The following is a 16,811-nucleotide window of genomic DNA, read 5'->3' on the forward strand; positions in this document are numbered from 1 at the left end:
CATCCTTGCGTGTAACGCCTACTGCTGCTGGCGCTGCTGTTGTTGCCGCTGGGAGTCGATGGTCATCCCAGAGGGGAAGTCGTAAGCCCACTTGTACTACTTCCAGTAAGCAATTGACTGTTCAACAGTCCTTTGCGAGGAAGATGAAATATCACAGCAGTCATCCTACTGCAAAGCGGATAACTGAGTCCTTGACAACTATGTTGGTGTTAGACGTGCGTCCGGTATCCGCCGTTAGTTCACAGGGAACTAGACAATTTATTGAGGCAGTGTGCCCCCGTTACCAAATACCATCTAGGTTCCACTTCTCTAGGCAGGCGATACCGAGAATGTACACGGACGTCAGAAAAAGACTCACCAGTGTCCTAAAAAATGCAGTTGTACCCAATGTCCACTTAACCACGGACATGTGGACAAGTGGAGCAGGGCAGGGTCAGGACTATATGACTGTGACAGCCCACTGGGTAGATGTATGGACTCCCGCCGCAAGAACAGCAGCGGCGGCACCAGTAGCAGCATCTCGCAAACGCCAACTCTTTCCTAGGCAGGCTACGCTTTGTATCACCGCTTTCCAGAATACGCACACAGCTGAAAACCTCTTACGGCAACTGAGGAAGATCATCGCGGAATGGCTTACCCCAATTGGACTCTCCTGTGGATTTGTGGCATCGGACAACGCCAGCAATATTGTGTGTGCATTAAATATGGGCAAATTCCAGCACGTCCCATGTTTTGCACATACCTTGAATTTGGTGGTGCAGAATTTTTTAAAAAACGACAGGGGCGTGCAAGAGATGCTGTCGGTGGCCAGAAAAATTGCGGGACACTTTCGGCGTACAGGCACCACGTACAGAAGACTGGAGCACCACCAAAAACTACTGAACCTGCCCTGCCATCATCTGAAGCAAGAAGTGGTAACGAGGTGGAATTCAACCCTCTATATGCTTCGGAGGTTGGAGGAGCAGCAAAAGGCCATTCAAGCCTATACAATTGAGCACGATATAGGAGATGGAATGCACCTGTCTCAAGTGCAGTGGAGAATGATTTCAACGTTGTGCAAGGTTCTGATGCCCTTTGAACTTGCCACACGTGAAGTCAGTTCAGACACTGCCAGCCTGAGTCAGGTCATTCCCCTCATCAGGCTTTTGCAGAAGAAGCTGGAGGCATTGAAGAAGGAGCTAACACGGAGCGATTCCGCTAGGCATGTGGGACTTGTGGATGCAGCCCTTAATTCGCTTAACAAGGATTCACGGGTGGTCAATCTGTTGAAATCAGAGCACTACATTTTGGCCACCGTGCTCGATCCTAGATTTAAAGCCTACCTTGGATCTCCCTTTCCGGCAGACACAGGTCTGCTGGGGTTGAAAGACCTGCTGGTGACAAAATTGTCAAGTCAAGCGGAACGCGACCTGTCAACATCTCCTCCTTCACATTCTCCCGCAACTGGGGGTGCGAGGAAAAGGCTCAGAATTCCGAGCCCACCCGCTGGCGGTGATGCAGGGCAGTCTGGAGCGACTGCTGATGCTGACATCTGGTCCGGACTGAAGGACCTGACAACGATTACGGACATGTCGTCTACTGTCACTGCATATGATTCTCTCAACATTGATAGAATGGTGGAGGATTATATGAGTGACCGCATCCAAGTAGGCACGTCACACAGTCCGTACTTATACTGGCAGGAAAAAGAGGCAATTTGGAGGCCCTTGCACAAACTGGCTTTATTCTACCTAAGTTGCCCTCCCACAAGTGTGTACTCCGAAAGAGTGTTTAGTGCCGCCGCTCACCTTGTCAGCAATCGGCGTACGAGGTTACATCCAGAAAATGTGGAGAAGATGATGTTCATTAAAATGAATTATAATCAATTCCTCCGCGGAGACATTGACCAGCAGCAATTGCCTCCACAAAGTACACAGGGAGCTGAGATGGTGGATTCCAGTGGGGACGAATTGATAATCTGTGAGGAGGGGGATGTACACGGTGATATATCGGAGGGTGAAGATGAGGTGGACATCTTGCCTCTGTAGAGCCAGTTTGTGCAAGGAGAGATTAATTGCTTCTTTTTTGGGGGGGGTCCAAACCAACCCGTCATATCAGTCACAGTCGTGTGGCAGACCCTGTCACTGAAATGATGGGTTGGTTAAAGTGTGCATGTCCTGTTTTGTTTATACAACATAAGGGTGGGTGGGAGGGCCCAAGGATAATTCCATCTTGCACCTCTTTTTTCTTTTCTTTTTCTTTGCATCATGTGCTGATTGGGGAGGGTTTTTTGGAAGGGACATCCTGCGTGACACTGCAGTGCCACTCCTAGATGGGCCCGGTGTTTGTGTCGGCCACTAGGGTCGCTAATCTTACTCACACAGCTACCTCATTGCGCCTCTTTTTTTCTTTGCGTCATGTGCTGTTTGGGGAGGGTTTTTTGGAAGGGACATCCTGCGTGACACTGCAGTGCCACTCCTAGATGTGCCCGGTGTTTGTGTCGGCCACTAGGGTCGCTAATCTTACTCACACAGTCAGCTACCTCATTGCGCCTCTTTTTTTCTTTGCGTCATGTGCTGTTTGGGGAGGGTTTTTTGGAAGGGCCATCCTGCGTGACACTGCAGTGCCACTCCTAGATGGGCCCGGTGTTTGTGTCGGCCACTAGGGTCGCTAATCTTACTCACACAGCTACCTCATTGCGCCTCTTTTTTTCTTTGCGTCATGTGCTGTTTGGGGAGGGTTTTTTGGAAGGGACATCCTGCGTGACACTGCAGTGCCACTCCTAGATGGGCCCGGTGTTTGTGTCGGCCACTAGGGTCGCTTATCTTTCTCACACAGCTACCTCATTGCGCCTCTTTTTTTCTTTGCGTCATGTGCTGTTTGGGGAGGGTTTTTTGGAAGGGACATCCTGCGTGACACTGCAGTGCCACTCCTAGATGGGCCCGGTGTTTGTGTCGGCCACTAGGGTCGCTTATCTTTCTCACACAGTCAGCTACCTCATTGCGCCTCTTTTTTTCTTTGCGTCATGTGCTGTTTGGGGAGGGTTTTTTGGAAGGGACATCCTGCGTGACACTGCAGTGCCACTCCTAGATGGGCCCGGTGTTTGTGTCGGCCACTAGGGTCGCTTATCTTTCTCACACAGTCAGCTACCTCATTGCGCCTCTTTTTTTCTTTGCGTCATGTGCTGTTTGGGGAGGGTTTTTTGGAAGGGACATCCTGCGTGACACTGCAGTGCCACTCCTAGATGGGCCCGGTGTTTGTGTCGGCCACTAGGGTCGCTTATCTTTCTCACACAGTCAGCTACCTCATTGCGCCTCTTTTTTTCTTTGCGTCATGTGCTGTTTGGGGAGGGTTTTTTGGAAGGGACATCCTGCGTGACACTGCAGTGCCACTCCTAGATGGGCCCGGTGTTTGTGTCGGCCACTAGGGTCGCTAATCTTACTCACACAGCTACCTCATTGCGCCTCTTTTTTTCTTTGCGTCATGTGCTGTTTGGGGAGGGTTTTTTGGAAGGGACATCCTGCGTGACACTGCAGTGCCACTCCTAGATGGGCCCGGTGTTTGTGTCGGCCACTAGGGTCGCTTATCTTACTCACACAGCGACCTCGGTGCAAATTTTAGGACTAAAAATAATATTGTGAGGTGTGATGTGTTCAGAATAGGCTGAAAATGAGTGTAAATTATGTTTTTTGAGGTTAATAATACTTTGGGATCAAAATTACCCCCAAATTCTATGATTTAAGCTGTTTTTTAGGGTTTTTTGAAAAAAACACCCGAATCCAAAACACACCCGAATCCGACAAAAAAAATTCGGTGAGGTTTTGCCAAAACGCGGTCGAACCCAAAACACGGCCGCGGAACCGAACCCAAAACCAAAACACAAAACCCGAAAAATTTCCGGCGCTCATCTCTAGTTCAACCGCCATGCCGTCAAACGCAGCCGCGGTAAGTCTTGGAACAGACAGGGACCCTGTTGCAACAGGTCCTGTCTTAGAGGAAGAGGCCACGGATCTTCTGTGAGCATTTCCTGCAGATCCGGATACCAGGTCCTTCGTGGCCAATCCGGAACAATGAGAATTGTTCTCACTCCTCTTTTTCTTATTATTCTCAACACCTTGGGTATGAGAGGAAGAGGAGGAAATACATAGACCGACTGGAACACCCACGGTGTCGACAGGGCGTCCACAGCTACCGCCTGAGGGTCTCTTGACCTGGCGCAATACCTCTGTAGCTTTTTGTTGAGACGGGACGCCATCATGTCTATTTGGGGCAGTCCCCACCGACTTGCAATCTGTGCGAAGACTTCCTGATGAAGTCCCCACTCTCCCAGATGCAGGTCGTGTCTGCTGAGGAAGTCTGCTTCCCAGTTGTCCACTCCCGGAATGAACACTGCTGACAGTGCGCTTACATGATTCTCCACCCAGCAAAGAATTCTGGTGGCTTCCGCCATTGCCACTCTGCTCCTTGTGCCGCCTTGGCGGTTTACATGAGCTACTGCGGTGATGTTGTCTGACTGGATCAGAACCGGTTGGTCGCAAAGTAAGGTATCCGCTTGACGTAGGGCGTTGTATATGGCCCTTAGTTCCAAGATATTGATGTGAAGACAAGTCTCTTGACTTGACCAAAGACCTTGGAAATTTCTTTCCTGTGTGACTGCTCCCCAACCTCGGAGGCTCGCGTCCGTGGTCACCAGGACCCAGTCCTGAATGCCGAACATGTGGCCCTCTAGAAGGTGAGTACTCTGCAGCCACCACAGGAGAGATACCCTGGCCCTGGGGGATAGGGTGATCAACTGATGAATCTGTAGATGTGATCCGGACCACTTGTCCAGTAGGTCCCATTGGAAAGTCCTCGCATGGAACCTGCCGAAGGGAATGGCTTTGTATGATGCCACCATCTTTCCCAGGACTCGAGTGCAGTGATGCACTGAGACCTGTCTTGGTTTCAATAGGTTCCTGACCAGAGTCATGAGTTCCTGGGCCTTTTCTATCGGGAGATAAACCCTTTTCTGGTCCGTGTCCAGAATCATGCCCAAGAAAGTCAGACGAGTCGTAGGAACCAACTGCGACTTTGGGATATTGAGAATCCAGCCGTGTTGCTGTAACACTTTCAGTGAAAGTGATACGTTGTTTAGCAACTGCTATCTTGATCTCGCATTTATGAGGAGATCGTCCAAGTACGGGATAATTGTGACACCTTGCTTCCGCAGGAGCACCATCATTTCCGCCATTACCTTGGTGAAAATTCTCGGGGCCGTGGAAAGACCAAACGGCAGCGTCTGAAATTGGTAATGACAATCCTGTACCGCAAATCTGAGGTACGCCTGATGAGGTGGATAAATGGGAACATGAAGGTATGCATCCTTTATGTCCAGAGATACCATAAAATCCCCCCCTTCCAGGCTGGCGATGACCGCTCTTAGCGATTCCATCTTGAACTTGAACCTTTTCAAGTATAGGTTCAGGGATTTTAGATTTAATATGGGTCTGACCGAACCGTCCGGTTTCGGGACTACAAACAGGGTCGAGAATATCCCCTTCCTTGTTGGATCAGGGGTACTTTGACCACCACCTGTTGAAGACACAATATGTGAATTCCATTTAACACTGTCTCCCTTTCCTGGGGAGAAGATGGTAGGGCCGATTTGAAAAACCGGCGAGGAGGCACCTCTTCGAATTCCAGCTTGTAACCCTGAGAAACAATTTCTATTGCCCAGGGATCCACCTGTGAGTGAACCCAGATGTGGCTGAAAACTCGAAGACATGCCCCCACTGGGGCGGACTCCTCCAGTGGAGCCCCACCGTCATGCGGTGGATTTTGTAGAGGTCGGGGAGGACTTCTGTTCCTGTGAGCTACCTGAGTTGTGCAGCCTCTTTCCTCTGCCCCTACCTCTGGCAAGAAAGGACGCACCTCGCACTTTCTTGTTTTTGTGAGATCGAAAGGACTGCATTTGATAATGCGGTGCTCTCTTAGGCTGTGAGGGAATATAAAGCAAAAAATTTGATTTACCAGCTGTAGCTGTGGAGACCAGGTCCGAGAGACCGTCCCCAAACAATTGCTCACCCTTGTAAGGTAAAACCTCCATATGCCTTTTTGAGTCGACCTCACCTGTCCATTGCCGGGTCCATAGGATTCTTCTAGCAGAAATCGACATAGCATTTATTCTAGAGCCCAGTAGACTAATGTCTCTTTGAGCATCTCTCATATATAGGACAGCATCTTTTATATGCCCCAGGGTCAATAAAACAGTATCCTTATCTAGGGTATCAATCTCCTCTGATAAGGTATCTGTCCATGCCACTACCGCACTACAGACCCAGGACGACGCGATTGCCGGTCTGAGTAAGGTACCTGAATGTGTGTAAATGTACTTCAGGGTAACCTCCTGCTTGCGGTCAGCAGAATCCTTGAGGGTAGCCGTATCCTGGGATGGCAGCGTTACCTTCTTGGATAAGCGTGTTAATGCTTTGTCCACCCTAGGGGAGGATTCCCATCGTACCCTGTCCGTTGGCGGGAAAGGATACGCCATAAGAATCCTTTTGGAAATCTGCAGTTTTTTGTCTGGAGATTCCCAAGCTTTTCACATAACTCGTTCAGCTCGTGTGAGGGGGGAAAGGTTACCTCAGGTTTCTTTTCCTTATACATATGCACCCTCTTGTCAGGGACAGGGGGTTCCTCTGTGATGTGCAAAACATCTTTTATTGCCATAATCATATATCGAATAGATTTAGCCAATTTTAGCTGTAACTTTGCATCATCGTAGTCGACACTGGAGTCAGAATCCGTGTCGGTATCTGTGTCAACTATTTGGGATAGTGGGCGCTTTTGAGACCCCGACGGTCCCTGCGCCATAGGATCAGACATGGGTTGACACCCTGACTGTCCCATAGCTTCAGCTTTGTCTAATCTTTTGTGCAATGAGTTTACACTAGCATTTAAAACATTCCACATATCCAGTCAGGTGTCGGCGCTGTCGACGGCAACACCACATTAATTTGCTCCCTCTCCTCTCTAATATAGCCTTCTTCCTCAGACATGTCGACACACACGTACGACACACCACACACTCAGGGAATGCTCTTTCTGAAGACAGCTCCCCCACAAGGCCCCTTGGAGAGACAGAGAGAGAGTATGCCGGCACACACCCCAGCGCTATATGACCCAGGAAGAAACACAGTAATTTAATGTTTACCCAGTAGCGCTGTTGTATATTATCTGCGCCAAATTATGTGCCCCCCCTCTCTTTTCAAACCCTCTTGTCTACCGTGGTATAAGCAGGGGAGAGTCCGGGGAGCTTCCTCTCAGCGGTGCTGTGGAGAAAAAATGGCGCTGGTGAGTGCTGTGGGAGAAGCCCCGCCCCCTCGGCGGCGGGCTTCTGTCCCGCTCAAATAGTGTAAAATTGGCGGGGGCTCTTACATATATACAGTGTCCAGCTGTATATATGTCCTTTTGTCCAAATAAGAGGTTTACCTGCTGCCCAGGGCGCCCCCCCTGCGCCCTGCACCCTTACAGTCACTGCCGTATGTGAGGTGTATGGGAGCGGCGGCGCGGCTCTGGGACAGACGGCGAGGGTGAGATCCTGCGTACCAATCCCTCTGGAGCTAATGGTGTCCAGTAGCCTAAGAAGCAGAGCCTTCCAACTCACAGAAGTAGGTCTGCTTCTCTCCCCTCAGTCCCTCGATGCAGGGAGTCTGTTGCCAGCAGGCTCCCTGAAAATAAAAAACCTAACAAATATACTTTCTGTCAGGAAGCTCAGGAGAGCTCCCTGAAAAGAACCCAGTCTCCTCTGGGCACAGTAGTAAACTGAGGTCTGGAGGAGGGGCATAGAGGGAGGAGCCAGTGCACACCCAGATCCAAAGTCTTTCTTAAAGTGCCCATGTCTCCTGCGGAGCCCGTCTATCCCCATGGTCCTTACGGAGTCCCAGCATCCTCTAGGACGTTAGAGAAAAAACACATGACATACAATAAAGTAAGATGTTACATTGGCTTTTGTAGAAAACATTTCCAAAAAAAAATTATTTGCTGACACACACTTGAAGATGAGAGTAATATGCAACGTCACATGACACACATTTGAAAAAAAAATAAAAAAAAATAATAAGGTCATAGAATGTTAATGCAAATACACATGCTCACCATTCTTCCTGGGCCTATCTGAATCCCGGACATGGGTTGCAGAGACTACTTCAGGAGGTATTACACTCCGCATGGGCTCCTCATACTCCAGATATCTTGCAATATAGGGCTGGCCACCACCGGTTTTTCGAGCCGACTTCGCCTCCTTGGCCATTTTGGACTTGACATGTCGCTTTATGTCATAGTACCGTTTGCGGCACGTGTCCTCCGTCCGCTTGACCACCCCCTCACTATTGACAGCAGCAACAACTTTCGCCCACAACACCGTCTTCTTCTGTGTTGGCACCGTGGCGGACTCAGGCCCAAATAGCTGCCGCTGATATTTTGTCAGCTCCCGCACCAATGCCACATTTTCTGCATAACTAAACTTGACATTCCGCCCAGTCTTAATAGTGGTGCGTGGCTGCGGAGCTCTCTGACTGTCACTATCACTGTCACTTGAGGCTGCTGCAGCAACCTCACCCACCTCCTCCACCTCCCTAACCTCACTAACACTCACCTCCTCCACCTGACCGACCTCCTCCACTCCTCCACTACCACTGCACAAATCACACACACACACACACACACACTGACAAGGGACTATAAATAAGAAATACTTGGACAAAAAATTAGACAAGACCACAAAAAACAAGACTACAAAAATGACAAGACTACTTTCAAACACAATACTACACTCAGAAATCGCAAACAACACTCCTCACCAAACCAAAAACTCACCTACCTCCACAGCACAACCTCCCTCCTCACTACTAACTAAACCTACGAGGTGCGGACGGTTTGGGGCGTATTTATATGGTTGCGCACAGACACTCCTACATCTGAAACACAACCAATCACGAACGGGGATGAAAAACGAAACTAAAAGTGAAAATGCGGCCGGGGTTTAAAAAAAACCCTGCCACGTTTAACTTAGAAAATAAACCAGCAAAAACAACAAAAACACGTACGCAAACGACAATGACGGCCGTAAATGTGGCAAAAAAAAACGACTGGCATCGACATCGGAAAACACGAAAACCATAAAGTCGACTGCTTCGTAACTTTGTGTATATGGGCCCTCATTCCGAGTTGATCGCTCGCAAGGCGAATTTAGCAGAGTTGCTCAGGCTAAGCCTACGCCTACTGGGAGTGTATCTTAGCTTCTTAAAATTGCGACCAATGTATTCGCAATATTGCGATTACAAACTACTTAGCAGTTTCAGAGTAGCTTCAGACTTACTCGGCATCTGCGATCAGTTCAGTGCTTGTCGTTCCTGGTTTGACGTCATAAACACACCCAGCGTTCGCCCAGACACTCCCCCGTTTCTCCGGCCACTCCTGCGTTTTTTCCGGAAACGGTAGCGTTTTTATCCACACGCCCCGAAAACGCTGTGTTTCCGCCCAGTAACACCCATTTCCTGTCAATCACACTACGATCGCCGGAGCGAGGAAAAAGCCGTGAGTAAAAATACTATCTTCATTGTAAAATTACTTGGCGCAGTCGCAGTGCGATTATTGCGCATGCGTACTAAGCGGAATTTCACTGCGATGCGATGAAAATTACCGAGCGAACGACTCGGAATGAGGGCCATAGTTTCAAAAAGTTGCATGAAAATGCACCCGATACAAAACGAGTTAAAACACTACACAAACCGACTCAAACACGAATATTAGTAAATATTGGCCCAGGTCAGTGAGGCCGTCACCAAACAAGACACCACCTTTATACGGCAGAAACTCCATAGCCTTCTTAGAGTCAGCATCAGCATTCCATTGATGAATCCACAATGCCCTCCTAGCCGAGACTGCCATGGCATTGGCCCTTGATCCCAAAAGGCCAATATCTCTCGCAGCTTCCTTTAGATAGGCTGCAGCGTCCCTGATATGACCCAGTGTCAAAAGAACGCTATCCCTGTCCAGGGAATCTATATCAGATGACAAGTTATCTGCCCACTTTTCAATAGCGCTACTCACCCATGCCGATGCAACGGCAGGCCTGAGCAGCGCATCTGTAGCGACATAAATGGATTTTAGTGTATTTTCCTGCTTACGATCCGCAGGATCCTTTAGGGCGGCTGTGTCAGGAGTCGGAAGCGCCACCTTTTTGGACAGACACGATAGAGCTTTGTCCACCATGGGGGTTGACTCCCACTTTCCACTGTCCCCAGAGGGGAACGGATATGCCACCGGAATTCTCCTGGGAACCTGTAACTTCTTGTCAGGATTTTCCCAAGCTTTTTCAAAAAGCGTGTTCAGTTCATGAGAGGGAGGAAACGTCACCTCAGGTTTCTTTCCCTTAAACATACAGACCCTAGTATCAGGAACAGTAGGGTCTTCCGTGATATGTAATACGTCTTTTATCGCCACAATCATGTACTGAATGCTCTTAGCCAGTTTAGGATTCAGTCTGGCATCACTATAGTCGACACTGGAATCAGAGTCCGTGTCGGTATCTGTATCCGCTATCTGGGTAAATGAACGCTTCTGTGACCCCGAAGGGGTCTGAACTTGTGATAGTGCATCCTCCATGGATTTTCTCCATGTCTGGTTCTTAGACTCAGATTTATCTAATCTCTTATTTAATCGAGCCACATTTGCATTCAAAACACTCAAAACATTTACCTAATCAGCCGTCGGCGGTGCCGACACGGTCACGCCCAGTCTTTTCTGTCCCCACTCCAGCCTCCTCCTGGGAAGAGCACTCAGCCTCCGACATGTTGACACACACGTACCGACACCCGCGACCACACTGGGCTATAGGGGACAGACCCACAGTAAAGCCTGTCAGAGAAACACAGAGGGAGTTTGCCAGCTCACAACCCAGCGCCTATCCCAGTACTGAAACTTATACACAATGCCTCAGACCTGTTAGCTCCTTTATAATTATCAAAACAGCACCAAATTTACTGTGCCCCCCCCTCCCCCCCCCCCCCTGTTTTGCACCCTGATATTTGGACAGTAGTGTAGGAGGCCAGGACCAGCGTTTCTGCAGCTCTGTGAAGAGAAAATGTCGCTGGTTAGAGCTGTGAGGGCTAAGCCACGCCCCCTTAATGGCGCGCTTCAGTCCCGCTAATTTTCATATTTTTTATACTGGCGGGGGTCTGGATATAGTGCCAAAGCACTGTATTCCTCTTTTGCCAGGTATTTATGCGGTATTATGCTGCCCAGGGCGCCCTGCACCCTGTAGGGCCGCTGTGTGTGTGGGAGCATGGCGCGCAGCGCGGTACCTCAAAGACACTGAAGTATGCTGCCATCACTGAAGTCTTCTGATCTTCTTTTACTCACCCGTCTTCTGACTTCTGGCTGTGCAAGGGGGTGACGGCACGGCTCCGGAAACTAGCATCTAGGCACTGTCGTTTCTAGCGGCGGGCGAGCCGTGCAACCGCACGGGGCGCCCGCCGCGGCACTTTGTGACTCCTTATCTCCTCTCCTCCCTCTCCCTGAGCGCTCCTGCTGTACTGTGTAAAATGGGGATACCTGCCTGCCGTACTGTGTAAAATGGGGATACCTGCCTGTCGTACTGTGTAAAATGGGGATAACTGCCTGCTGCACTATGTAAAATGGGGACACCTGCCTGCGTACTGTGTAAAATGGGGATATCTGCCTACCGTACTGTGTAAAATGGGGATACCTGCCTGCCGCACTGTGTAAAATGGGGATACCTGCCTGCCGTACTGTGTAAAATGGGGATACCTGCCTGCCGCACTATGTAAAATGGGGACACCTGCCTGCGTACTGTGTAAAATGAGGATATCTGCCTACCGTACTGTGTAAAATGGGGATACCTGCCTACCGCACTGTGTAAAATGGGGACACCTGCCTGCCGCACTTTGTAAAATGGGGACACCTGCCTGCCGCGCTGTGTAAAATGGGGACACCTGCCTGCCGCGCTGTGTAATATGGGGACACTTGCCTGCTGTAATGTGTAAAAAGGGGACTTTTTTATTTTTATTTTTTCCCCCTGTGGTGGGTGTGATGATATCAGATGAGGTCACGCCCACTTTAATGAGACCACGCCCATTTTAATCAGGCCACACACCCTTGTCGGGAGCGCGCGCGCATTCTTTTTCTTTTTATGGCTATATGGGGGGGCACGCAATTTTTTTCTTATAGCAATGGGGGGGGGGGCGCATTTTGAAATCTCGCACTGGGAGCCAAATTGTCTAGAAACGGCCCTGCATCTAGGCGTACCTAGCAATCAGACACTCTGGAGCTAATGGTGTCCAGTAGCCTAAGAAGAAGAGCCTTCAAACTCACAGAAGTAGGTCTGCTTCTCTCCCCTCAGTCCCACGAAGCAGGGAGCCTGTTGCCAGCAGGTCTCCCTGAAAATAAAAAACCTAACATAAAGTCTTTTTCAGAGAAACTCAGGAGAGCTCCTCAGTGTGCATCCAGTCTCACTGGGCACAGAATCTAACTGGAGTCTGGAGGAGGGGCATAGAGGGAGGAGCCAGTTCACACCCATTTAAAGTCTTAAAGTGCCCATGTCTCCTGCGGATCCCGTCTATACCCCATGGTTCTTGAAGCATCCTCTAGGACGTATGAGAAAAGCACATTATACATATTGCACAAGGCAAAGCACGTTATACGTATTGGCCCTCATTCCGAGTTGTTCGCTCGCAAGCTGCTTTTAGCAGCATTGCACACGCTAAGCCGCCGCCTACTGGGAGTGAATCTTAGCATAGTAAAATTGCGAACGAAAGATTAGCAGAATTGCGAATAGACACTTCTTAGCAGATTCTGAGTAGCTCCACACTTACTCGGCAACTGCGATCAGTTCAGTCAGTTTCGTTCCTGGTTTGACGTCACAAACACACCCAGCGTTCGCCCAGACACTCCTCCGTTTCTCCAGCCACTCCCGCGTTTTTTCCAGAAACGGTAGCGTTTTTTCACACACACCCATAAAACGGCCAGTTTCCGCCCAGAAACACCCACTTACTGTCAATCACATTACGATCACCAGAACGAAGAAAAATACCTCGTAATGCCGTGAGTAAAATACCTAACTGCATAGCAAATTTACTTGGCGCAGTCGCACTGCGGACATTGCGCATGCGCATTAGCGACTAATCGCTCCGTTGCGAGAAAAAAAATAAGATTTTACTCACCGGTAAATCTATTTCTCGTAGTCCGTAGTGGATGCTGGGAACTCCGTAAGGACCATGGGGAATAGCGGCTCCGCAGGAGACTGGGCACAACTAAAGAAAGCTTTAGGTCACCTGGTGTGCACTGGCTCCTCCCACTATGACCCTCCTCCAAGCCTCAGTTAGGACACTTTGCCCGGACGAGCTGACATAATAAGGAAGGATTTTGAATCCCGGGTAAGACTCATACCAGCCACACCAATCACACCGTATAACTCGTGATACTAAAATGAGCGGATTCGGTTTTACTCGGTTTTACTCGGTTCTCAAAACCGAATCTTATTGGCTATCCAAAACACGTGACATCCGTGAAACAATTAGATGCCGTTTTGAGAACCGAGTAAAACCGAGTAAAACCGAACCCGCTCATCTCTAGATACTATACCCAGTTAACAGTATGAATATAACTGAGCCTCTCAACAGATGGCTCAACAATAACCCTTTAGTTAGGCAATAACTATATACAAGTATTGCAGACAATCCGCACTTGGGATGGGCGCCCAGCATCCACTACGGACTACGAGAAATAGATTTACCGGTGAGTAAAATCTTATTTTCTCTGACGTCCTAGTGGATGCTGGGAACTCCGTAAGGACCATGGGGATTATACCAAAGCTCCCAAACGGGCGGGAGAGTGCGGATGACTCTGCAGCACCGAATGAGAGAACTCCAGGTCCTCCTCAGCCAGGGTATCAATTTTGTAGAATTTAGCAAACGTGTTTGCCCCTGACCAAGTTGCAGCTCGGCAAAGTTGGAAAGCCGAGACCTCTCGGGCAGCTGCCCAAGATGAGCCCACCTTCCTTGTGGAATGGGCTTTTACAGATTTTGGCTGCGGTAGTCCAGCCGCAGAATGCGCCAGCTGAATTGTGCTACAAATCCAGCGAGCAATAGTCTGCTTAGAAGCAGGAGCACCCAGTTTGTTGGGTGCATACAGGATAAACAGCGAGTCAGTTCTCCTGACTCTAGCCGTCCTGGAAACATAATTTTTTAAGGCCCTGACTACGTCCAGTAACTTGGAATCCTCCAAGTCCCTAGTAGCCGCAGGCACTACAATAGGTTGGTTCAAGTGAAAAGCTGATACCACCTTAGGGAGAAACTGGGGACGAGTCCTCAATTCTGCCCTATCCATATGGAAAATCAGATAAGGACTTTTATATGACAAAGCCGCCAATTCTGATACACGCCTGGCCGAAGCCAAGGCCAATAACATGACCACTTTCCGCGTGAGATATTTTAGATCCACGGTTTTTAGTGGCTCACACCAATGTGATTTTAAGAAACTCAACACCCCGTTGAGAACCCAAGGTGCCACTGGAGGCACAACCGGGGGCTGAATATGCAGCACTCCTTTTACAATGTCTGAACTTCAGGTACTGAAGCTAGTTCTTTCTGGAAGAAAATCGACAGAGCCGAGATCTGTATCTTAATGGAGCCTAATTTTAGGCCCATAGACACTCCTGCTTGTAGGAAATGCAGAAATCGACCTAGTTGTAATTCCTCTGTTGGGGCCTTTTTTGGCCTCACACCAAGCAACATATTTCCGCTATATGCGGTGATGAGATAATGTTTTGCAGTTACATCTTTCCTGGCTTGAATCAGCGTAGGAATGACTTCCTCCGGAATGCCCTTTTCCTTTAGGATCCGGCGTTCAACCGCCATGCCGTCAAAACGTAGCTGCGGTAAGTCTTGGAACAGACAGGGCCCCTGCTGCCGCAGGTCCTGTCTGAGCGGCAGAGGCCATGGGTCCTCTGATATAATTTCTTGAAGTTCTGGGTACCAAGCTCTTCTTGGCAATCCGGAACCACGAGTATCGTTCTTACTCCTCGCCTTCGTATTATTCTCAGTACCTTTTGTATGAGAGGTAGAGGGGGGAACACATAACCGACTGGTACACCCACGGTGTTACCAGAGCGTCCACAGCTATCGCCTGAGGGTCCCTTGACCTGGCGCAATATCTTTTATAGCTTTTTGTTGAGGCGGGACGCCATCATGTCCACCTGTGGCCTTTCCCAATGGTGTACAATCCTTTGGAAGACTTCTGGATGAAATCCCCACTCTCCCGGGTGGAGGTCGTGTCTGCTGAGAAGATCTGCTTCCCAGTCGTCCACTCCGGGAATGAACACTGCTGACAGTGCTAACACATGATTTTCCGCCCATCGGAGAATCCTTGTGGCTTCTGCCATCGCCATCCTGCTTCTTGTGCCACCCCGTTGGTTTACATGGGCGACTGCCGTGATGTTGTCTGATTGGATCAGTACCGGCTGGTTTTGAAGCAGAGGCCTTGCCTGACTCAGGGCATTGTAAATGGCCCTCAGTTCCAGAATATTTATGTGTAGGGAAGTCACCTGACTTGACCAAAGTCCCTGGAAGTTTCTTCCCTGTGTGACTGCCCCCCAGCCTCAAAGGCTGGCATCCATGGTCACTAGGACCTAGTCCTGTATGCCGAACCTGCGGCCCTCTTGAAGATGGGCACTCTGCAGCCACCACAGTAGAGATACCCTGGTCCTTGAAGACAGGGTTATCAGCCGATGCATCTGAAGATGTGATCCGGACCACTTGTCCAACAGGTCCCACTGAAAAGTTCTTGCATGGAACCTGCCGAATGGGATTGCTTCGTAGGAAGCTACCATATTTCCCAGGACTCGCGTGCAATGATGCACCGATACCTGTTTTGGCTTCAGGAGGTCTCTGACTAGAGATGACAGCTCCTTGGCTTTCTCCTCCGGGAGAAACACTTATTTCTGTTCTGTGTCCAGAACCATCCCCAGGAACAGTAGACGTGTCGTAGGAACCAGCTGTGACTTTGGACTGTTTAGAATCCAACCGTGCTGTTGTAGCACTTTCCAAAACAGTGCTACCCCGACTAGCAACTGCTCCTTGGACCTTGCCCTTATAAGGAGATTGTCCAAGTACGGGATAATTAAAACTCCCTTTTTTCGAAGGAGTATCATCATTTCGGCCATTACCTTGGTAAACACCCTCGGTGCCATGTACAGTCCAAACGGCAGTGTCTGGACTTGGTAATGGTAATCCTGTACCACAAATCTGAGGTACTCCTGGCGAGGATGGTAAATGGGGACATGCAGGTAAGCATCCTTGATGTCCCGGGATCCCATGTAATCCCCCTCGTCCAGGCTTGCAATAACCGCCCTGAGCGATTCCATCTTGAACTTGAATTTTTTTATGTATGTGTTCAAGGATTTTAAATATAAAATGGGTCACACCGAACCATGCGGTTTCGGTACCCCAAACCGTGTGGAATAGTAACCCCGTCCTTGTTGAAGTAGGGGCACCTTGAGTATTACCTGCTGGGAATACAGCTTATTAATTGCCTTTAGCGCAGCCTCCCTGCCTGAGGGAGTTGTCGGCAAGGCATATTTGAGGAAACGGCGGGGGGGAGACATCTCGAATTCCAGCTTGTACCCCTGAAATACTACTTGAATGAAACAGGGATCCACCTGTGAGCGAGCCCACTGATCGCTGAAATTTTTGAGACGGCCCCCCACCGTACCTGGCTACACCTGTGGAGCCCCCGCGTCATGCTGTGGACTCAGAGGAAGCGAGAGAAGAATT

This window comes from Pseudophryne corroboree, chromosome 1 (genome assembly GCF_028390025.1).
Source record: "Pseudophryne corroboree isolate aPseCor3 chromosome 1, aPseCor3.hap2, whole genome shotgun sequence".
Lineage (NCBI taxonomy): Eukaryota > Metazoa > Chordata > Amphibia > Anura > Myobatrachidae > Pseudophryne > Pseudophryne corroboree.